Source organism: Orcinus orca, chromosome 4, assembly GCF_937001465.1.
Source record: "Orcinus orca chromosome 4, mOrcOrc1.1, whole genome shotgun sequence".
In the NCBI taxonomy this organism is placed as follows: Eukaryota; Metazoa; Chordata; class Mammalia; order Artiodactyla; family Delphinidae; genus Orcinus; species Orcinus orca.
Genome location: NC_064562.1, coordinates 72,874,528 through 72,897,910, shown reverse-complemented (window position 1 = coordinate 72,897,910; position 23,383 = coordinate 72,874,528). Strand labels below are relative to the sequence as shown.

The following is a 23,383-nucleotide window of genomic DNA, read 5'->3' as shown; positions in this document are numbered from 1 at the left end:
TTTAAGGTAATTATCGATATGTATGTTCCTATTGCCATTTTCTAATGGTTTTTGTTGGTCTTTTTTCTTCCCTTCCTCTTTTGTTCTCTTCTCTTCTGGTTTGCCGACCATCTTTAGTTTTGTGTTTGGGTTGCTTTTTCTTTTTTGTGTGTGTGTCTATTGTAGTTTTGGGGTTTTCTGTTCGCAGGAGGTTTTGATATAACAATCTATATATATACAATGTTGTTTTAAGTTGCTGCTCTCTTTCTCACCTAGAGAAGTTCCTTTAGCATTTATTGCAAAGCTAGTCTGGTGGTGCTGAATTCTCTTAGCTTTTCCCTGTCTGTAAAGCTTTTGATTTCTCTGTCAAATCTGAATGAGACCCTTGCTAGATAGAGTATTCTTGGTTATAGGTTCTTCCCTTTCATCACTTTAATTATATAGTCCCTCTCCCTTCTGGCCTGCAGATTTTCTGCTGAGAAGTCAGCTGATAACCTTATAGGAGTTCCATTTTATGTTTGGGAACATTTGTCATTTTTCCCTTGTTGCTTTTAATATTTTTTCTTTGTTTTTAATTTTTGTTAGTTTCATGACTATGTGTCTCTGTGTGTTCCTCCTTGGGTTCATCCTACCTTGGACTCTCTGCACTTCCTGGACTTAGGTGACTGTTTCTTTTCCCACGTTTGGGAAGTTTTCAGCGATTATCTCTTTAAATATTTTCTCAAGTCATTTCTCTCTCTCATCTCCTTCTGGGACCCCTATAACGCAAACACTGGTGCATTTAATATTGTCCCAGAGGTCTCTTAGACTGTCTTCATTTCTTTTCATTCTTTTTTCTTTATTCTTTTCAGCAGTGATTTCCACCATTCTGTCTTCCAGATCACTTATCCATTCTTCTGCCTCAGCTATTCTGCCATTGATTCCTTCTTGTGAATTTTTCCTTTCAATTATTATATTATTCATCTCTGTTTATTTGTTCTTTAGTCTTCTAGATCTTTGTTAAACTAGTTCTTCTAGGTCTTTGTTAAACATTACTTGCATCTTCTTGTTCCTTTCCTCCATTCTGTTTCCAAGATCCTGGATCATCTTCACTACCATTATTCTGAATTCTTTTTCTAGAAGGTGGCCTGTCTCTACTTATTTCACTGTTTTTTTTCTGGGGTTTTATCTTGTTCCTTCATGTGAGACATATTCTTCTGCCATTTCATTTTGTCTAACTTTCTGTGATTGTGGTTTCTCTTCCACAGGCTGCAGGATTGTAGTTTGTCTTGCTCCTGCTGTCTGCTCTCTGGTGAATGATGCTATCTAATTGGATCATGCAGTTTTCCTGATGGGAGGGACTGGTGGTGGGTGGGGCTGGGTCTTGTCCCTCTGGTGGTGAGGGCTGTGCTCAGTAAAACTTTAATCTGTTTTTCTGCTGATAGGTGGGGCTGTGTTCCCTCCTTGCTGGTTGTTTGGCCTGAGTCAGCCCAGCACTGGTGCCTACAGTCTGTTTGGCTGGGCTGATAGTGGCCTCCAGGAGGGCTTACACCAGTGAATACTTCCCAGAACTGCTGCTGCCAGTGTTTTTGTCCCCTCAGTGAGCCACAGTCACTCCCTGCCTCTGCAGGAGACCCTTCAATACTAGCAGGTCAGTCTGGCCCTGTCTTCCATGGGGTCACTGCCTTTTGCCCCTGGCTCCTGATGCACATGAGACTGTGTGCACCCTCCAAGAGTGGAGCCTCTACTTCCCCCAGTCCTGTGGAAGTCCTGCTATCAAATCCCACTTGCCCTCAAAGCCAGACTCTTTGGGGACTCCTCCTCCTATTGCCAGACACACTGGCTGTGAAGCCTGACGTGGGGCTCAGAATTCTTACTCCAGTGGGAGAACTTCTGTGGTACAGTTATTTTCCAGTTTGTGGGTTGCCCACCTGGTGGGTATGGGATTTGACTTTATCACGATTGCATCCCTCCTACTCTCATTGTGGCCTCCTTTCTTTGGATGTAGGGTATCTTTTTTGGCAGGTTCCAGCATTTCTGTCAGTGGTTGCTCAGCATTTAATCGTGATTCTGGTGCTCTCATAAGAAGGGGTGAGCATACCTCCTTCTATTCCACCATCTGGGGTAATCTCTCCAATAGCCAACCATTTCTGTCAACTTGTAGGAATATATTTGCTGGCATCTTTTACTCCTCCATCTATAGATATAGATCTGTATAATGCAGTTCATTGTTGAGAACTGTCCTTAGCTGATTTCCTCAGGAGACAGAATCTGAGATTTTGAGATTTGTGTGCCGGAGTTTTATTGGGTAGACTCAATACCTATCCAGTGTGAGGCAAGCAGGATTGGACAGAGGAGATGTTGGACTGTGGTACATTCATAGTAGAAGCCCCAGCCAACCCTACCTCTTAAATCTACTCTTGATGTGGGTGTCTAATTTTATCTGAGCATGAGATTTGAAATAATGAAGGATATCAGCTGCATCTGAGATCTCAATGTCTCACTAAATCCTCTCAGCCCTTATGATTTCTGTGCATGCTGGCCAGATAACCCAGTGCCAGCAGTTGAGTCTCATCATTGGGGGTCTTTTCTCTGATTGCTAAAGCCCATTCTACTTATTTGTGCTAGCAACCCAAAACCGATGGACTTTTGATGCTCCTGGGTGTAGCCATCAAATAATGGCAGACAGGAATTAATATGATAAATATCCGTGGTCTCTCAGTGTGCAGTTGGATGTTTCTGAAGTGCTTGTTCTAAATGATCACTGCTGTCCTCTGGAACTAAACCCATTACCCACAGTGGTAACTGGTTTGATAACCTCTGTTATTGGTTTCTTTTCATTTCCTGTCTCAGTTACCACTCCCTCCCAACATTTCTGTGGATCACATCTTAAATAATCTATGTGAATGATTACCATTTCAGTATGTTTATTTTCAGACAAATTCCTTTATAATTTTAGTATTAACAATAGTGAAGCAATAGTAAGTCACATTATAAAAGAGTTCTGATAGAGTTTGATAGCAAAAGAACATGTATCAAGCAGAAACCACAATATTCCAACACTGGATTTTTGGATGTTTTGAGTATTCAATGTATCTAATAAAATATTAAAAGAGAAAATAGCTGTACTGATCAGAAAGACAATAAGAGAACATTATGTACAAAGTTGCATTGATAACTACAGCCAGTCAGTCACCAACAGATAAATACCTTGAAAAAACGAACAACAAAACTGACCCAAGAAGATATTAATGACCAGTATAGCTCTATTTCTGTTAAAGAAATTTAGTTTATAAAAAAAAAACTTTCCATAAAAAAAACTTCCTACCAAGAGTCTTATTTAAAAAAAGAACAAACACTTCCCAACTTTTGTATGAGGCTAGTATAGCCCTGATACCCAAATCAGACAAGGTTAGTACAAGGCACAAAATCTATGTAAGAACAAAAAGAAGATTGTGTGTTTGTGTGTGTATGTGCCTGTGTGTGTTCTAAAATTACCCAGATTCATTTTAGTAAGGTATGTTAAGTTATGCATACATGAAAATGACTGTCACAAAGGAAAATATTTTACTAAAGTTTCCTGTAAACAGTAGGCATGGTCCTATAAACACAGGGCCACATGGGAAGGTACCAGGGTCAGTGAGAAGGCAAAGGGAGAGAGCCTTTATCATGGTTTCTGTAGGAAGAAACAGGCAAGACAGTGTATGTAGGTTAAGGATTGGATAGTTCAAATAATTTCATCAGGTTCTGGGGCAGAGCAGGTGTCCTTAATTACATAGTACCTGGCCTGAGGTGAGTAGGACAGATGGATAGTGGCCAAGAGTGTAAGAGTTTGATAAAATAAGTGGTTGGAGATATGGGTTCTGGATTGGTTGGTGTGAATATCAAAGGCGTACTCCAAGGGTGAACTGTTTTACTCTCTCTAGGAATTAGCTAACCCTGGGAGAGGCAATCCTTTTAAAGTCATCAAAGCCCCATGATGTCAAAGCATCAGAATATAGAAAATAAAAGACATGGTTAATAGTGTGTGTATTATAAATATTGAAAAAAATATATCTGAAATTGTTTTTCTTTTTAAACAATTTACCATTTTTAGAAAAAAATAAAATATGCAGTTCTCAAGGGTCTAGAAATGAATGAAACTATTCAATTTGAAAAGCAATTTCACATAACCTAGGGATATTTAAAAATGTGTATTCTAAGAGTCTGAAATCCTACTTTCAGGCGTAGGGTCTTTAGGACACACACAAGGCACAGCATTTATTACAGTAATATTTGTTATAAGCACTTACTGGAGATAAAATTATTAACTATAAATGAAGAAATAGGATGTATTGATATACTAGACTAAATACTGTAGTTGAAAAAACGATCTATGACTATATATGGAAAAGCATATAGCTACAAAAAGAATGGAGTGATATAAATATGAATACGCTTTCATAGTTTTCAAAAATAGTCAAAAATATTAATTTTTAATAAATAAACTATGTGTATATAAAACCATAACAATATTTTAAAACCATTCATAATGAAAACATGTTATTTATATTTGGGATAGAGTAGAAAGAAAGGGAAAAGAAGTCAGGATCAAAGAGGATGGAAAATATTTATTTCTACTTATTTTATTGCTTTAAAAAATTTTTATTGGATTATAGTTGATTTACAATATTGTGTTAGTTTCAGGTGTACAACAAAGTGATCCAGTTATACATATGCATATGTTCATTCTTCTTCAGATTCTTTTCTCATATAGGTTATCACAGAATATTGAGTAGAGTTCCCTGTGCTGTTCAGTAGGTCTTTCTTGGTTATCCCTCTTATAGTAGTATGTGTATGTTAATCCCAAGCTCCTAATTTATCCCTCCCCCAACGTTTCCCCTTTGGTAACCATAAGTTTGTTTTCAATATCTGTAAGTCTGTTTCCGTTTTGTAAATAATTTCATTTGTATCATTTTTTAAAATTAGATTCCACACGAGTGATATCATATATTTGTCTTTCTCTGACTTACTTCACTTAGTATGATAATCTCTAGGTCCATCCATGTTGCTGCAAATGCCATTATTTCATTCTTTTTTATGGCTGAGTAATATTCCATTGTATATATGTACCACATCTTCTTTATCCATTCCTCTGTTGGTGGACATTTAGGTTGCTTCCATGTCTTGGCTATTGTAAAATGTGCTGCAGTGAACACTGGGGTACATATATCTTTTTGAATTATGGTTTTCTCTGGATATATGCCCAGGAGTGGCATTGCTGGATCATATGGTAGTTCTATTTTTACTTTTTTAAGGAACCTCCGTACTTTATCCATAGTGGCTGTATCCATTTACATTCCCACCAACAGTGTAGGAGCGTTCCTTATTTTATTACTTTTATCATAAAATACTTGAAACACATGAGAAAATAATGCTATGTTTGATTCTTATTCATGAAAATATGGTAAATTTTCAAATCCTCTATATTTTTATTGCTTTTCTTTCAGTATTCAAAATAAGAACACACATGCATACACACATGTACATACACACACCATGCATACGTGCATGCACATACCATGCACACATATAGGGTCAAGATCAAGACAAAATATAAAATTCGGCTTTTGAAGAAATTTACTGCACACTTTTTGAAGTTGAGGCACAAATTTGTCATTTATCTGGTCAAAAACTTGTGTGGTCACATGAGAGACGGATGGGGTAGGAGCAGGTGAAACAATTATTTATAAGATCTTAATATTCATGCAAAGAACACAAGCATATATTGAAAGAAAAAATGATATAGCTTTTTTTCCTCGAATTTAGCTTTAAGAAAAAGACATCACATGACAATTTGTATAAAGAGCTAACCCCCTTCTTTTAAAGGAGAATGTCAATATCCTTAAAATTAGTTAAAAGTTCTTGCAATAGAGATTCTAAGAGAGGATAAATTTTTAAATAAGTCATCTTGGGAGGCACTTAATTCTGATAAACATTAGAGTCCCCCCCCCATTCTTCCTTTTATTACTATTTGAAAAAAAATACTTTTACCTACTTTATTAATACTGACATATCTAGGACCCCAAATAACTAAATATTCTGCAATTCTAACTGAACTCTCTCTTCTCTAATGTTGTTATGAACTGAATGCAGATAATGATGGTGCTCTATGAGCTGACCATAAAACAAACACACAAAAAGCAAAAGCAAACCATCAAAATACAAGAGAAGAAAGGAAACTTAGCTTTCGGAATGTTAACATGGAAAAGAAACATTCTACATTAGAGAGAAATAGAATTCCATCTTACTGAATAATTATATTTTGGGTCTCCTTGTTAGAGCAGATCAACTTGTTGGAACAGGGAGTGCCCATTAACAATATAAAACATGTTCCACCGGCTTCATAATTTAAAATCAAGGAAAGAGGGAGCAAAAATTGCAGGTGGAACAATTACCACTTATAAGAATTAGGAAGGTGATCCTACCAAGCCAGTAGTTTTAGGGGAATGGTTGAAATAACCAACTATTAGTATAATGGCAGTTAGAATGTATTACAAAAAAAACAAAAATAAAATGCAGCAAGTTGCAAAGAGAGATGAATAATTCTAATAATAATAATTCTATAATTCTCATAGAGTCTTGAGATTAGAGGACTCAAAGATTTGAAAAGTCCAGTTCTCTAGAACCCAAAATGTGGGAGATTAAGATGATGACTCCAATCTTTTTCCAACCATATTTTTTTACATGGCCTCAAGCTAATGATCTTTAATATAAGAAAGCAAGAGTGTATTTCTCTTGTGGTGGTGGCTTGTGTTACAAGCCACCCCCAAACTTAGTAGCTTAAAACAATAATGATTTATTATTACTCATGATTCTGTGGGTTGCCTAGGATCATCTGGGCTGTTCTTTTCTTCAGGTTTAGGAGAAGTTATTCATGTAACTGCATAGAGCTGGCAGGAGCTGGTACATCCAAGAAGGCCTCTTTTTTATTTTTTAGGATCTGTATCCATATGGCCTCTTATTACTGAGTACTCTAGCTTGAGCTTCTTTTCTTCATCACATCTGGATTCTAACAAGCACATTCCAAGGAATCAAGCCCCAATCTATAAGCACTTACCAGTTTTCTGAAATATACTTGCTAATGCCTTATTGTACAAATGTCACATGATCAGGACCGGGGTGAATGTGGAAGGTATATAAGCCATGAGCTGTATTTCACTGTGGGCTTCCTGAGGCAGAGCTAGTATGAAAAGTAACAACATAGATATAAAAATGGTGTATGGAAAAGAACATGGGGAATAGTCACTGGTACATGGAACAGACTGGAAGCAGACACTATGAGCTTACTAAGTTCCTAAGGAAATTTTATTTCCGAAGAAAACATGAGTCTGTCTTGTGAAAGCCAAAAATAACTATTGGGTTACCAAATTTTCACTAGCAGGAAGCAGTGTGCAAAAGTTATATGGTCCCCAAAAGTTTATACCCCACAGTGCCTACTTCAGTTATATTTAAGGAGGAAGTAGACAAAGGAAAACATCCCAAAAGGCAGGCATCGAAGTGGAACATTCTTCCTTCTTGCCTACCTTCCTTCTCTCCTTCTTTCTTTTCCTTTAAGAAAGGTGAATACAATTTTTCTTCAGAAAAATCAGCATAAAGTCATAAACTTATTGAATAAATTCCAGAAAGAATGTATTTCTAGCATCCATGAAATGCTATGACAAGCAAAATCTGAATAAGGGTCTTAACTTGTCAGAAGCTGTTAACTGTACCAATATTTATTTAACTCTTATGATTCTGTGTTTCCATTTTAGAGATTAACAGAATTATTGAAAGAACTAGATGTTGTTAATCATTTTTAAAGCACATGGAGAAAATTAATTGTATGCAATGAGGCCCACCATGGATGAAAAATAGTTTAGTATGGTTATATTATCATCTCCTCAAATCATTATCTTCTGATTAAGCAATATGAGTTTTAGTCCTTTAATATATTCATTTTAAAATATCTTATTTCTTATAAATAAAGAGAGTAAACAATATATTAAAAGGCAAAAAAAAAAGGCATATCAAATATCCAATCAAGTGCACTGGAATAATGCTTTAAAACATAAAATTATTAAAAAAAACAAAAACATAAAATTATTGGCTTTCTTACAGAAGTATATTCTTTAAACCTATAGTTTATGAAATTACAAAAGCTTATTCTGGAGATTATTATATTTAAAAAAGTTTTAAATGTTACACTCAGAAAAAATGAGATTGTTTTCTTATACAAAGCTTTAAAGTCTGCTTTGTAATTGGAGAACATGTTAAGCAAGGTCCAACAAGAACTGAAGATCTTGGCTTCTAAGAATAGTGAAACTGATCTTTTAAACTTCATGGGAGAGTTCCTGGATAAACAGAAGAACATACACTATCTGAAATACCATCTTGGCTGTCAGAAGGATTTAGAAAATCTGGCCTAGTGGGAAGTCCTGTTTGAAAAGCCTGCTGAAGTGTCAGGTAAAGAGGTGTAACTTCTGAAGGCAACACAGCAGGTCTTCCCATTGTAGTAGGTCTCATTTCTATGGAAGTAATTATCTTCACTTGATTAATTTTTGTTTAATTACAGAATAAGATTTGATTTGTTTTTATTCATATCATTGGAGTGTTTAGTTAAAAAACTTGTGTTGCAGTGACATAAGATATTTCTATCACTATTTTTAATAAAAGTTAATTAATTTGGATTTTTACTTTAGGGTCAAATTATGCATCTATTATAAAACCAATTATCTACAACAGAATTCTATCAAAGTATCTTTCTAGAAAGTTTCACTATGCTTATTTATTTTAAATGAGTGCAACTTGTATTCAAAGATGACAGTAGAGGAAAGGAATTCCTTTATGCAACTAATATCTTCCTTTTCTAATCTCATGCCCAAATATACATAGGAAGTTGCACACACATTCAATAGTAGTTTCCTTATAAGGTTTTGTATCCCTGAAAATAGCCAGAAATATCTGTAGCTCTGTTCAGTGAGAAAAATTTTTCTTGAAAATCACAATAAGTCTTTCATCTTGCACACCACTCACTGTATTGCACTTAACATTTACATAAATATCAATATCAATGTCTGTTTTTATATCTTCAAGTCACATGTTTTTGTTTAATCAAATTTTATAATTGACAAATACTACTGTTATTTAAAAAAGAGTAGAAAGTAGAAAATAGTTTATTTTAATTCTTCCTTGAACAGTCCATGTGAATTGCACTATTGTTAAGACATTTCTAAGCAAGTTCCTAAGTGCTGCATTCTTGAGATAAGTCAACACTAATATACATTACTCATACAGTCTTTGCTGTCTGGACATACGCATCTTGCATTTTGTGTTACTGAACCACCAATATACAAACATAATACTAGATCATCACCTACTGAGGTTTATCCCAGCAATGCAAAGCTGCCTCAACATTCATAAATCAATTAATGCAAATCACAGTGTTAACAGACTATGGGACAAAATCATATGATCATCCCAATAGATGCTGACAAAGTATTTGGCAAAATCCAACTATCTATCATGACAAAAACTCTCAAAGAACTAGGAATAGAGGGAACTTCCTTTAACCTGATAAAAGGCATCTACAAAATAGCTATAGGAGGTAACATTATACCTAACAGCAAAAAAAAAAAAAAAAAAGCTTTTAACTTCTGAGTATCAGGAATAAATCAAGGGTCAGCTATATGACAAGAAAAAAATACAATTGGAAAAGAAGAAATAAAACTTTCTGTATCGATAGGTAGCATGATTATGTAGAATGTAGAAAATACCATAGAATCTACAAATCATATCCTAGGACTAGTAAAAAAGTTTAGCAATGTAGCAGTATGCACAATTAATACACATAATTAAATTCTACATTGCCAATTACTCATATCAATATGAAATTTTTAAAATTTGAAGAATTAATAAATATATTTAAAACTAATTCGTGAATAAATGTAAATAACAAAGGTAATTGAAGAGAAAATTACCAAATTATTTTATTTTATTAATTAACTTATTTATTTTTGACTGTATTGGGTCTTCGTTGCTTTGTGGGCTTTCTCTAGTTGCAGTGAGCAGGGGCTACTCTTCACTGCAGTGTGCAGGCTTTTCATTGTGGCTTCTCTTGTGGAGCATGGGCTCTAGGCATGCAGGCTTCAGTAGTTGTGGCACGTGGGCTCAGTATTTGTGGCTTGTGGGCCCTAGAGCGCAGGCTCAGTAGTTGTGGTGCACAGGCTTAGTTGCTCCACAGCATGTGGGATCTTCCTGGGCCAGGGCTCGAACCCATGTCCCCTGCATTGGCAAGTGGTTTCTTAACCACTGCGCCACCAGGGAAGCTCACCAGATTATTTTTAACCTATATTCTTGTCCAGATGATAGATTTTTTTTAAAACTACAGTATAGCAGTAACTCGATGCAAGTTTAAATGAGGGAGATAAATTCCCACTCATTCTTGTTTATTTGGCCATCCTTACTGATTTTGTCCCTTGAAGTCCACCATATACACAAGTGCAGAAGTCATTGTTGGATTGGAGACAGTGTTAAGAATCTAGGTTTATAAAGATATTCCTGTTTCTTTTCATCTAATTCAGTTATCATTTGACCATACTTTCCTAGAAGAAAGAAGGAGAAAGCAGATGAAAACACATTATTCAGTCTAGGTAGTTCTTATTCAATCTGTGCAAAGTATAGTATAGTGGGAAGAGTAATAGGTTAGAATTAAAATGATCTGGGTTCCAAAAACACAATTGTCAATTTTGTCCAAGGCATATTTGTTATTATTTGAGTATTAAGTCTTATCATCAAAATGTAGAACTCTGAATGATCTCATAAATTAAAATAATTTACTTAAGTCCAGGAAATACATTTCAAAGTTAAATTATCATGGAGAACCCATTAGAAAGCAGATTTATGCTTAAAAACATACCTTAAGGATTCACTTATTATAATGATGGGTAGGGGTTTGGTCTGATAACCTCCTGAGAAGAAATAGAAAAAAAATAGTATTGTTTAAACATCTCTTTGAAGGTTTATAAGAAAGATGCAGGCAACAAGAATTGTGGAATGAAAATCCAGATAAATCAAAGGAGGGAACCTCACAAAAGTGAGCTGAGGATGTGGGGACAGTTTCTAGAATTGCCTATTGTACCTTTTGAGAACGGGAATACCTGTGCAGAATTTTGACAGATTCAGGAGGCTAGGAAAACAAAGGTTGTAGATCAGGGTTTCCAATGAGAATAGTTTCTTTCTTTCTTCTTCTTTTTTAAAAACAAACTTCTGGCATGGGACTTCAAAGGAACACCCTAAGGAGAAAGAATAAATTAGAAATACACCAATCCTCAATTCTGATTGGATAAGGTGATTATTATTGCTAAAGGCCTTGATGAAAAGAAATGCGAACATTTTTGGATAAAGATGACATCACCTCTACCTTAAATTAATTGTAAAAAGTGTTTTAATAATAAACTTTAATTTTTAAAATGGTTAAGTTTATAGAAAAATTGTGAAGACAGTATGAAGATTTTCCATATGCCCCATGCCCTGTTTCCCCTATTATTAGTGTCTTATATTAGCTTGGTGCATTTGTTACAATTAATGAAACAATTTTGATACATTATGACTAACTAAAGGCATGCTTTATTGATATTTCCTTAGCTTTTATTTAATGTCCTTCTTCTGTTTCACAGTCTCACCCAGAATCAATACATATTAATTGTCATCTTTCCTCGGGCTCCTCTTGGCTGTGAGAGGTTTGCCAAACTTTTCTTCTTTTTGATCACCTTGACACTTCTTGAAAAGTACTGGTCAGGTATTTTGTAGAACATCTCTCAATTGGGATTTGTCTGATATTTTTCTCATGATTAGACTGAGGTTATGGGTTTTCCAGAGGAATACCACAGAAGTAAAGTGATATTTTCATTACATCATATAAATGATAAATACTATCAACACGGCTTATATTGTTGCTATTAACCATAGTCATATGGCTCAAATAATAGTCAGGTTTCTTCACCTCCTTTTCCAGCCCCTTTTCCATACTGTACTCTTTGGAAGGAAGTCAATATGTAGGAGGGGAGGAATCTACATAATTTAATATATTTGGATTTCTTCAACAGAGTATTTTTCCTTTCTCCTCCAGTTAGTTATTAATTCATCATTGATTTATATCAGAATAGACTAATTGTTGTTTATTTTATACCTTGGGTTATAATCCAATACTGCTGTACTTATTTCCCTGCTCATTTTGTTCCAGATTTGGCCATTGGGAGCTCTTTGAGATGGCTCCCATGTCCCCCTGACATACTCCCATCATTATAGGCTTTTGTTTTCATTTTTGTTTTGGAGTACTTCCTTGCTCTCTTGTACAGCCAGATTGTTCCAGGTTCATCATGTATACTTGATGCCCCAATCCTAGAATTAGACATTTCTGCAAGAAAATCTTGTTTCTTTCATTGAGAAAGCATTAGAAACCAAGATCTGTGTGCTAGATGTGCTTATTGCTGCTAGGTGTAAGCCATCTCACCTGACAGAACAAGGAAATATGTGTGTGTGTATACACCTATTATTTACACAGACCCATAAACATTTCTATATATAGCTGCATATACACACACACATATTAAGCTAAACATGAGTTCATACTGAAATCTCAAACTCTAATCCTTTACTACATAGATCATTCTAGAATCCTCCCCCCTTGCTTATCTCTAACTCCATGTTCCAACACGTGAGAAACCTAGCTCCAACCATCTGCCACCCATTTGCTTAATTGTTCAAGTGTACATGTACAGCAGTGTCAGAATTATGGACCCACTGTTACATCCCTGGGAAATAACTTTATAAACTAAGGCATGGTGCTTATCCAGTTTCTTTTGCCTTAGTCTTACAGACTCTACTCATTTCAATTACTTAGATCAGTAACTTTTGCTCCCACTCATATCAGGGAGATCATTTCATACACATGTAATACAAATACGTTGTTTTGTTGTAATCTGTGTTTGTATACATGAAATTTCACTTTTGTTCTGTAAAGTTCTGTGGGTTTGGACAAAGCAATATATCACGTATCTATAACTACACTACCGTAGTGCTTTCCCAGATCCCCTGTGCTTCACCCATTTAATTCTCCCCTCCTCCTCCAAACCCCTGGTAACTACTGATCTTTTTACCATCGCTATAGTTTGAATTTCCTAGAATGTCATATAGCTCCGGGGTCCTCAACCCCTGGTACTGGTCCACGGCCTGTTAGGAACCGGGCCACACAGCAGGAGGTGAGCGGTGGGCGAGCTAGTGAAGCATCATTTGCCGCTCCCCATCACTTGCATTACCGCCTGAACCATCACCCCCCACCCCAATCTGTGGAAAAATTGTCTTCCACGAAACTGGTTCCTGGTGCCAAAAAGTTTGGGGACCACTGAGATAGCTGATTCCTATATAGAGTATGTTGCCTTTTCAGACTGGGTTCTTTCATTAAGCAATATAAATACATTTGTTTCTTTCATGTCTTTTTGTTGCTTGATGGCTCATTTTGTTATATTGTTGAATAGTATTCCATTATATGGATATACCACAGTTTATCCATTTACCTATTGAAGGACATTTTTTAGTTGCATCAAGTTTGGGGTGATATGAATAAATCTGCTGTAAACATTTACATGCAAGTTTTTGAGTTTACTTAAGTTTTAAAATCAGTGAACTCAATACATAAAATCATGACTGCTTGATGATAAGCTAAAACTATGTTTAGCTTTGCAAGGAACTGCTAAACTGTAGTACAAAGTGGCTACCACCTTACATTCTAACCAATAATGAATAATAATACTGTACATCTTTCCCAGAAGTTGTTATTGTCATATATTTTTGAATTCAGGCATTCCAATATGTATGTACCAGTACTCATTGTTATTTTAATTTGCAGTCCTCTAATCCTCTTCAACAGAGGATGTTGAACATCATTTCATATGCTTATTTCTATCTCTATATCCTCTTTTGTGAGGCATCTGCTCAGACCTTTTGCCAATTTTTAATTGGGTTGTTTGTTTTCTTATTGTTAAGTTTTAAGTGTCTTTTGTACATTGAATGTAAGTCCTTTATCATAGAAGTGTTTTTTAAATATTTTCTACCAGTCTGAGAATTGGGTATTCATTCTCCTAACTGTACTTTTGCATAACAGAAGTTTTTAACTTTAAGCAGATACAATTTATCAATTTTTTCTTTCATCAGTCATGCTTTTGATATTGTATCTAAAAACTCATGGCAAAACCAAAGGTCAGCTAGGTTTTCTTGTATGTTTTACTCTAGAAAATTTAGAATTTAAAGTTTTACATTTAGTCTATGACCATTTTAAATTATATTTTGTATATGATGTAAGGTCTGTGTCTGGGGTTTTTGTTTTTGTTTTTTGCATATTGACATTCAAATTTTCCAGTACCATTTGTTAAAAAGTCTATTCCTTCTCTATTGAGTTGCCTTTGCTCATTTTTCAAAGGTCAGTTGACTATATTTATTTGGATCTATTTCTGTTTTCTCCCATTTTGTTCCACTGATCTTGGTGTCTATCACCAATACGATGCTGTCTTGATTAATGTAGTTTTATAGTAAGGCTTAAAATTAGTTAATATTAGGGCTTCCCTGGTGGCGCAGTGGTTGAGAGTCTGCCTGCCGATGCAGGGGACACAGGTTCGTGCCCCGGTCCGGGAAGATCCCACATGCTGCGGACTGGCTAGGCCCATGAGCCATGGCCGCTGAGCCTGTGTGTCTGGATCCTGTGCTCCGCAATGGGAGAGGCCACGGCAGTGAGAGGCCCGCGTACCACAAAAAAAACAAAAATTAGATAATATTAAAGTGATGTAAGCATCATGGTGGTCTGATATGCTCCCTTTGTCTCTTCCTTTCAATCTACAACCAGTAAAACAACCATAACTGAACAAAGGTGCCTCTGCTCAACATACCAGGATGCTGGGTAAATCCACACATCTACACATCTAAAGGTGGGTTCACTGGAACACATAGAGAAAGTGAAACCAGGGGAATATCAGAGGTGGTGCCTGTGATCCTGGACCTCTGGCCAGATGGCTGAGCTCACAGCCTCAGAGAATCTAGTAGCATAAGAGGAAGTGGCACAGACTCCCACCTCCTGGTTGCAGTGCCACTTGCAGCTACAGGGAAGTGAGCAGCTGCATAGGGACCTGTGACCCTGTTCCCTCCAGCTGCAGAGGTACCCAACAACTCTGCCTTCCCTGCCCACAGTGATGACACACACAACCCCGGACTTGGCAGAGGCACCTGAAGCCCTGGATCCCCCAATTTTCCCTCCCCATCTCATGGCCCCAGGTGGCAATGCCAGTGACCCCCAGCAGCAAAGCACCAATGACATTAGCAGCAGGAAGAATGGGCAACACCTCTGTCAGAGGTGAAAAAATGCATATTATCAAATACAACCAGAGGCAATTCAGGTAAGAGAAATCCAAAACTTGTGCTATGTGTTATGCTAACACATATATATGGAATCTAAAAAAAAAAGGTTCTGAAGAACCTAGGAGCAGGACAGGAATAAAGACGCAGACATAGAGAATGGACTTGAGGACACGGGGAGGGGAAAGGGTAAGCTGGAATGAAGTGAGAGAGTAGCATTGACCTATATACACTACCAAATGTAAAATAGATAGCTAGTGGGAAACAGCTGCATAGCACAGGTAGATCAGCTCCGTGCTTTGTGTCTGCCTAGAGGGGTGGGATAGGGAGGGTAAGAGGGAGACACAAGAGGGAGGGGATATATGTATACGTATAGATGATTCACTTTGTTATACAGCAGAAACTAACACAACATTGTAAAGCAATTATACTCCAATAAAGATGTTAAAAAAAAAAACATGAAAAAAAAACCCAACTTGTGTTATATAGTCACCTACTGAAAAACAGAAGAAAGGCTTCTAATTACTAACTGTTGAGTCATTAGAATCAAGTAAAAAAAAAAAAAAAGGCTTTACCTAAAGAAAAAAGATGCTTACTACTTCAAATGCAGAGGAGCAAATCTGCGTGAAGTACCATGGTAACATAGTATCACAGAAATTAAATGACAATTTTCTAGAAACCAAACTTAAAGTCACAGGATATTGAGATCTAACTGACAGAGAATTCAAAATAATTATCAGGAAGAAACTCAACAGGATATAAGAAAACACAGAAAAGCAGTTCAGTGAGATCAGGAATAAAATTAGTGAACAGAAGGAATACTTTACCAAAGAAATTAAAAGTCTAAAAAAGAACCAAACAAATTCTGGAACTGAAGAACTCAGTAAATAAGATGAAGAACACATTAGAAAGCAGTATTAACAGAGAAGACCACAGGAATAAAGAATTAGCGAGCTCAAAGGTAGAAATCTAGAAATGATACAGATAGAAGAAGAAAGAGAATTAAGATCTAAAAAAATGAAGCAATTCTCTGAGAACTATCCCACTCTATTAGGATGGGCAACATTAGAATAATGAGTATCCCAGGAGAGAGGGAGAAGGGAGCAGAGGGTTTATTCAAAGAAATAATAGCTGAGAATTTCCCAAACTTGGGGAAGCAAGTGGATATAAAAGTCTAGAAGCTAAGAGAATGCACAATTACCTCAACAGACCTTTTCCAAGGCACAGTTATATTAGAACTGTCAAAAGTCAGTGACAAAGAAAGAAATTTAAAAACAGCCAGGGAAAAAAGGATGGTAACCTACAAAGGAACCCTCCTTATGCTATCAGCAAATTTCTCAGCAGAAACTTCATAGGCTAGGAGAGAGTAGAATGACATACTCTAACTTTTGAAAGATAAAAACTGTCATCCAATAATACTCTAACTAGCAAAGTTATCATTTAGATATGAAGGAGAAATAAAGGCTTTCCCAAACAAAAGCTGAAAGATTTAATCAACACTAGACCTGCGTTGCAAGAAATGTTGAAAGGAGCTCTTCTACTTAAAATGAAAAGGCATAAGTACACAAAACTTGGAGTAAAGTAATAAATAGAATCAGAACACTGCAACTCTATATCAGAATAGGTTATTTAAAAAGTATAGCATATACTTGAAGGGGAAAAAAAGCAGTAAAAACAACTATATCTACTTCAGTTTGGTAACAAACTCACAACATAAAAAGGGAAAATTTGAGACACCAAAAACATAAATAAGGAAGTGGAAAAAAATGGAACCTTTACAGGCAAATGAAGGTAAAATGCTATCAGCAGAAAATAGGACTATTTTATCTATGAGAGGTTTTATACAAACCTGATGATAACCACAAAACATACATCTGGAGCAGAGACACAAATGGAGATATGGAGCAACCTGAAAACAAAAGATAAAATGGCTGTACTAGGCCTCATTTATCAATAATTTCCCTAAATGTAAATGGATTGAATTCCCCAATCAAAAGACACAAAGTGGCTGGACGGATTCAAAAACAAAAACCAAATAACACTGCCTCCAGGAGATTCATCTCAGGTCTAAAGACAAACAGGCTCAGTGAAGGGATGGAAGTTCCTCAAAAACTTAAGAATAGAACTACCATACGATCTAGCTATTCCACTTCTGGGTATTTATCCCCCAAATATGAAAACACTATTTGGAAAAGATATATGCACCCCTATGTTCATTTACCCTAGCATTATTTACAACAGCCAAGATATGGAAACAACCTAAATGCTCATCGATAGATGAATGGATAAAGATGTGGTATGTAATACGTAAAACTGAATGCTACTCAGACTTAAAAAGATGAAATTTTTCCACTTGCAACAACATTAGTGGACCCTGAGTGTGCTATAAGAGGACCTTGAGTATACTATAAGTGAAATAAGGCAGATAGAGAGAGATAAATACCGTATCATTTCACTCATATGTGGAATATTAAAAAACATTTTTGATAAATGAACAAACCAAAACAAACACATAGATACAGAGAATAGAGTGTGGTTACCAGAGGGAAAATGGGAGGGGGGAGAGAAAAGTGGGTAAAGGGGGTCAGCTCTGTGGTGATGGATGGAAACTAAACTCTTGATGGTGAGCACATGGTAGTGTACACAGAAGTGAATCATAATGTTGTATACAGGAAACTTACATGTTATAAACCAATGTTATAATGTTATCTCAATCCAATAAATTAAAAAAAATTCGATAATATAGTTTCTCCAACTGCATTTTATTTCATATTACTTTGTCTATTCTGGGACTTCTGTCTTATAAACTTTAGAATCAGATTATCTGTACCTACAAACTAGTTTGATGGAATTTTCATTGGAATTGCATTGAATCTATTGAATGAGTTGGGAAGAATTGATAATCTTAGCAATATTGAGTCCCTGAACATAAAATATCTCTCGATTTGTATGTATACATACATATGTTCTTTGATTTATTTCATCAGGGTTTTGTAGTTTTCCTCCTATATACATGTTGTTAAAAATACACCTACATATTTCATTTCTTGGTGCTAATGTAAATGATATGTTTCCCTTTTAATTTTAAATTCTAATTGTTCATGGAAGTTATATAGGAAAATAATTTATATATATATACATATGTATATTTCTGTATATATATCTGTAAACAATGATAATTTTATTTCTCCCTTTCCAATCTGCATAACTTTTATTTACTTTTCTTGATGTTGTAGTGCATTGAATAAACATTTTACTGCACTTAGGAAAGAAGCATCCAGTGTTTCATCAGTTTTTTATATACATTCTTTATGAAGGGGAGGATATTCCAAACTGTTCTTAGTTTCTGATAGTTTTTTTGTCATGAGTGGATATTGGATTTTGTCAGATGATTTTCTGTATCAATTGATATGATCTTATGTGTTTTCTACTTTAGCATGTTGATGTTGTGTGATTGATTTTAGTCTTTGTATACCTGGAATAAATCCCACTTGTTCCTGCTGTATGATTATTTTAATGCCTTGTTTGTTCAATTTGTTAATATTTTTTGAGATTTTTCCATCTGTTATGAAAGATATTGGTTTGTAGATTTCCTTTCTTGTAATATCTTTATATGGTATTGGTATTAGGGTATAATGCTTGCCTTATTGAATGAATTAAAAAGTGCTTTTTCCTCTGCTACTATTTTCTGAAAGAGACTGTGGAGGGTGAATATCACCTTATTAAGTGTTTGGTAGAATTCACCAGTGGAACCATCTAGGTCTGCTGCATTCTTTTTTGAAAGATGATTAATTATGGATTCAATTTCTTTAATAGATATATACCTATTCAGATAATTTATCTCGCCTTGTGTTAAATTTTGTAGTTCATGTCTTTCAAGGTGTAAGACTATTTTACCTATATTATTAAATCCATGGGCACAAAGTTGTTCACAGTATTCCTTTATTAATCTTTTAATGTCCGTGGGATGAGTAGTGATAACTCTTCCTTCATTGATGGTATTAGCGATTTGTGTCTTTTCACCTTTAATTAGGTAGCCTGGCTAGAGGTTTATAATTTTTTGATCTTTTCAAGGAATCCACTTATGGTTTAGTTGGATTGGTTAATTGTTTTCTGACTTTTAATTTCTTTGTTTTCTGCTCTAATTTGTATTTATTTTCTTCTGCTTGCTATATACTTAAATTGCTCTTGAGCTGGTTGGGACTGGCTTCCACGTTTTGGCCAAAGGAAAATATGATGTTACTTGAAGAAATAACTTGTCCTGTGCCACTAACTTCATCAACATTAAATACCAACATTATGTGAATATCATGCTCCCCTTTATTTACATTGTGAAAATATTGTCTGATGTCTGTGGCAGCAAAGTAGAACTGCTGGGCTTTTTAGTTAAAGGAGTAGGGACATGGGGTACAGTGGGGAAATGTGTAAATCGTTGTCACCAGAATTACTTAATTATCTGTCTCAATCTGAAAACTGAGAATCAATAAATCTACAAAAGCCTAAAAAAATTGCTCTCCTTTTTCTATTTTCCAAAGGTGATTCTTTTCATATCTTTCTTATTTTCTAATATATACATTTAATTCTATACATTTCCCTCTAAGCAGTTGCTTTTGCTGCACCCCACAAATTTGGATGTTACATTTCATTTTTAATTAATTTATTCAAACATTTATCTTGATATTACTTTTTTGACCTATGTGTTATTTAGAAGCGTGTTGTTTAATCTCTAAATAATTTGAAATTTTTCCAACTATCTGTTTTTGATTTCTAGTCTAAATCCATTAAGGCCTAAGAACATACTTTGTATTATTTCTATCTTATATATGTTAGAGTATATCTTATGGCCCGTAATATGTACTATCTTAGTGAATTTTCATGTGAGCTTGACAAAGATGTGTATTCTGCTGTTGTTGGATGGGCTAGTCTATATTCTATAAATTTCAATTAGATAAAGGTAATTAATGGTGTTTTTCAGATCACCTGCATTCTTGCTGATTTTCTACCTTCTTGATGTATCAGTCTGTGAAAGAGGAATGCTGACTTCTGTAACTGTAAGTGGACTTACCTATCCTTTCATTGTACCTAGTTTTACCTACATATTTATACTCCTGTTGTTACGTGCATTTAGGATTATCATGTGTTCTTGGAAAATTGATCCATTCATTGTCATACTGCATCCCTCTTTATTTAAGATAATTTTCCTTGTTCTGAATTCTACTTTGTCTCAATTTAATATAACTTCTTTAGATTTTGTTTGTTTGCTTGTGTTATGATTAACATTGTATATATTGATATTTATCCTCCCTTTACTGTTAACCATTCAGAGTCTTTACATTTTAAGTATTTTTTAATTAACAGTTTATACTTAGGTCTTCTTTTTTTGATCCACTCTGACAATGTCTATTTTACCAACAGTGTATTTAGACCACTTATGTCAAAGTGACATTGAATAGTTGGATTAATATATACCATGTTTTAACTATTTTCTATTTATTGCCTTGTTCTTAATTTTACTTCTTCCCTTTTTCTTCCTTCTCTGATTTTAATTAAGAATTATCTCTAATTCTATTTTATATCCTTTCTTAGCACATCACATATACTACAAAAACTTTAGTAGTTTTCACAGAGTTTTCAATGTATATACATTTTCAACTAATCTAATCTAGTTCCACCTAAAATAAAACTATACCACTTCATTTTAAGTTCAGGCACCTTATAACAGTGTTCCCAATTCCCCCCTTTTACCTGTATATCATTACTATCATTCATTTCATTTATCCATATTCTGTAATCATCAAACACCATTTTTTTATTGAAGTATAGTTGATTTACAATGTTGTGTTAAATATCCAATATCTTTTTAATACTATTATTTTAAACAGTTAACTTTTATACCAATTAAGAATAAGAAAAATATAAGCTTTATTTTACCTTAATACGTTTTCCTTCTCTGATGCTCTTCCTTTTTTAATGTAAATCCAAGTTTCTGACTTGCATCCCTTCCTGTTGCTGAAGAAGTCCTTTTCACATTTCTTATAGGACAGATCTTCTGGCATTGATTTACTTCAGTTTTTGTTTGCCTGAAAAAGTATATTTCTCTTTCACTTTTGGAGGATAATATTGCTGGGCATAGAACTCTAGATTAGTACCATTTTCCTTTCAACAGTTTAAATGTTACTCACCCCTCTTCTTGATTGCATGGTGTGATGAAAAATCTACTATAAGTTGTATCCTTGTGTCTCTAAAGTTAAGGTGTTTTGTTACCCCCTTACCACTCCTAAGATTATATTAAGATTTGCTCTGTTTGGTGTTTTTTCAGTTTGAATATAATATGTCTACATGTCTTTTTTTTTTTTTTTAAATCCTAATTGATGTTCTCTGAGCTTCCTGGATCTGTTTGGTGTCTATCATTAATTTTGGAAAAATTTCAGCAATTACTTCAAATATTTCTTTTGCTCCATTTTCTTTTTTTTCTCCTTCTGGTATTCCAGTTATTTGTATGTTCTATCTTTTTATGACCTATCTTCGTACTCACTTATTTTTTTCCTAGCTGTGTGTGGTCTCCTGGTTAGCCTATCAAAGATATTTTGAAATAAAGCATATCCTTTTGATTCTATTTTAGAGCTTCCATTTCTCTGCTTACAACACCCATGTGTTCTTACATACTATCTGATTTTTCTTTAGAGCTCTTAACATATTATTCATAGTTACTTTATATTCCCATTTTGACAATTCCAAAATCTGTGTCATAATGGAGTATGGTTCTGAAGCTGGCTTTGTCTGTTCAAACTGATTTTTCTGTCTCTAAGTATCCTCTGTAATTTTTGTTGAAAGCCAAACATAATGTATCAGGTCATAAGAACTGAGGTATTGATAAACAGGTCTCAGTGTGATATTTTATGTAAATCTTTCTAGAGTTTGACAATATTAACTGATTATTGTAGCTATATGTGCCAAAGGCTTCAAATCCTCTAGTGTCCTTGATTTTATCTCCTCTGTTGTCTTTGGGCTTCCGTAAGAACTCCTTATCAAATAGTGTCTGTGTCTTTCTGCTCTTTCAGCTATAATCCATTGTTATTACAGGGTACCCTGTCAGAGTGGTGGTAGGGCGTGTGGGAAGGGAAGTGTTCTATCATCTCATGAGTAAATCTCATTGTTTTAGTTAGGTTTGTCTCTGAGTTTCTGGGCTATTATTTTCACAAGTGTTTTATCTTTTTTTTTTCCCCCCCCGTTTGAGTGATAAAGGGAAGATAGACAGTGCTAGACTCAGAGAACTTCTCTTAGCTTACATGTAATAAGGCTCTGGTAACGTATTTTACCTTGGAGAATTTTTATGAAGAGCATTCTTGGCTTATTTCATCATGGATAGTCTTTTCCATCTTTTGCCAGAACCACTGGGAAATCATTTCTGGCTATATACAGTGACAGTCTTGTGGAATTCCTGAAGGTTAAACCCATGAAAGTGTAGGGCCCTCTAAGATTGCAGCTCCTAGTAGTTTCTCACTCTCAATCTAATCCAAAATCAGCAATCAGCTTCCAGAAATTTGTCAGCATTACCATCTAAGTATCCCTACTAGTTTATGGCTCCAATTGATGGAGCTTCTGCTTTAGGTAAGACCTTGTCTATGCCTCTGTTGATCTGCCTGTCTGTCCAGATTTCATGATGGTGGTTTGCCCTGCAATTCCAGTTCTCTAATAGGTGTAAGAAAAATTGTTAATTTTTATTTTGTTCACATATTTCTTTTTTGTCATGATGGGAGTGACAAGTTCTAAGTTCTTTACATATTGGAACTGAAACTGGAAGTCCAATTTTGTAATTCTCAATTTGCAATTCATAAGAATATATCAATATTAGCTAAACATAAAAAAGACAATATAACCAAAAACAAGGGAAAATAGAAAAAACAAAAGCAAAACACTGTAGCAGACCCAAAAAACTAAATTTAGCCATCATGTACTTCCAAATAACTGTCCTTACTATGATGATAGAATTGAAATAAGA

General features: G+C 35.0%; 1 long non-coding RNA gene across 1 annotated transcript; it reads right to left on the bottom strand.

The window, feature by feature from the left end:
* Nucleotides 1-4,795: 4,795 nt before the first annotated feature.
* On the bottom strand, nucleotides 4,796-21,679 carry LOC117200886 (uncharacterized). The gene is made up of 6 exons (XR_007477146.1): nucleotides 21,564-21,679; nucleotides 21,313-21,461; nucleotides 17,231-17,290; nucleotides 11,117-11,270; nucleotides 10,895-10,943; nucleotides 4,796-10,580 (listed from the first exon to the last, which is right to left on the bottom strand). It is a non-coding gene; the product is annotated as an uncharacterized LOC117200886 (long non-coding RNA).
* Nucleotides 21,680-23,383: the final 1,704 nt, after the last annotated feature.